We start from the raw sequence: 2,008 nt of genomic DNA, 5'->3' as shown, positions 1-2,008 counted from the left end.
CCCACACATCTAGCCTGATGCAATTTGATGAGAAGTTTAAAACTAGCTGGATATGGAGGTGCATGGTTGGGAGGCAGAAGCAAGTTGATCTCTATAAATTTGAGGCCAGCCTGGTTTACATGGCTAGGCTAGCCAGCCAGGACTACATAGGAAGATCCGTCTTTAAAAAGAAAGAAAGGGGGCTGGTGAGATGCTCAGCGGTTAGAACACTGACTGTTCTCCCAAAGGTCCTGAGTTCAAATTCCAGCAACCACATGGTGGCTCACAACCATCTGAATTGGGATCTGATGCCCTCTTTTAGTGTGTCTGAAGACAGCGACAGAATACTTATTTATAATAATAAATAAATCTTTAAAAAGAGAGAGAGAAAGAAAGAAAGAAAGAAAGAAAGAAAGAAAGAAAGAAAGAAAGCAAGCAAGCCAAAATAAATGGTAGGTATGGAGGTGTGGTGTGGCTCATGGCTATAATCATAGCACTTGGGAGGGGGAGGTAGAAGTATTTTTGTCAGTTCAAGGTAGCCTGGACTCTAGAGTGAGATGCTGTGTATTCAAAAATATCCTCAAAAGTTAAAAATTTAAGCTGGGCGTGGTGGCACACGCCTTTAATCCCAGCACTTGGGAGGCAGAGACAGGTGGATTTCTGAGTTTGAGGCCAGCCTGGTCTACAAAGTGAGTTCAAGGCAGCCAGGGCTATACAGAGAAACCCTGTCTCGAAAAACAAAAAACAAAAAACAAAAAACAAAAAAAAGTTAAAAAGTTAAACAAAACCAAGGGAAGAAGAATATCACAGTCTAAATCTCTTAATAGTCTCGCCTCTGGCTATGAGTTCTGAGGGTTCCCACTTCCTAGATATCTGCTGCAATAGCAGCAGAATTCTCCCTCTGCAGTAGGGGTGAGTCTGTCTAGAACACTTCCTGATTCGCAAAACTGATGTCTAGAACATATGAAAGCTCAGAACAGGGCTCCATAGGCACCGGACAGTTTTGTGCCACATGTCCAAGACTGTAATAAGTTTCTGAATGGGCCTGGAACGTGGCTCAGTTGTTGAGCCCTTGCTGGCATGCAGAAGTCCTTCTGGGTTCTGTCCTCACCACTGGGGGGAAAAAAAAAGAAAAGAAAAATTCAAGATTTATTTTTTATCACGATTAAAGTTTTTTTTATGTGTACTTGTGTGCGTGTGTGCATGTGTGCTTGTATGTGCCTGTAGTTAGCATGTGTACATGCACGCAGATGCCCTTGGAGGCTAAAAGAGGGTGTGTGACGCCCTGGAAGTTTAGTTACAGGTAATTGTGAGCTGCATGGCTCAGGTGCTAGGAACCCTAGTCCAGTCGTCTACAAGAGCCCCAAGCACTTTCATCTGGGGAGCCACCTCTTCAGCAACTTCTCACAAAGAAAAACAATGCAAATAATAAATAAGGTCCTTTGAATAAAGGGACCACTTACCAAGGTCAGAGCTCCAGCCCTCTGTGAGCCCTAGAGAATTCTGGCAAGCCCAGAGCTGAGGTTTGCATGGCCTTTACCCTATTGTCAAGCAAATTTACAAGCGCTGTGCTTTAAACAGATACTTCCTGGAACAAAGGTGAAAACAATCACGGAAGACAGTATGGAGTGCCCTGTAAAGACTCAGAAACAAAGACCTGAATACCTTAGGTCTGGAATCTGAGCTCTCAATAGAATACATTAGCAAGCCGCGGAAGGAGAGCAACTTGGGGTGTACCGGAAGGTTTGAAGGAAGGAAAGGGAAGGGAGACATTTTGTAATCAAATTGTACTTTCAAAAATAGAAAAGGAGCCGAGTGGCAAATGCCTTCAATCTCAACACTTAGGTTGCAGAGGAAGGCAGATCTTTGTGAGGTTCAGGGAGTTCCGAGACAGCCAGAGCTCCGTAAAGAAACCCCTGTCTCAAACAAGCAAACAAACAAACAACAAAAACATCAAAACAAGTTGGATTGATTCATGAAGGGTGTATGTGTGGCCTGGCAAAAGCTATCTTTTTTTTTTTTTTTTTTT

This window comes from Mus pahari, chromosome X, assembly GCF_900095145.1.
Source record: "Mus pahari chromosome X, PAHARI_EIJ_v1.1, whole genome shotgun sequence".
In the NCBI taxonomy this organism is placed as follows: domain Eukaryota; kingdom Metazoa; phylum Chordata; class Mammalia; order Rodentia; family Muridae; genus Mus; species Mus pahari.
Note: the sequence above shows the minus strand (reverse complement) of the source record.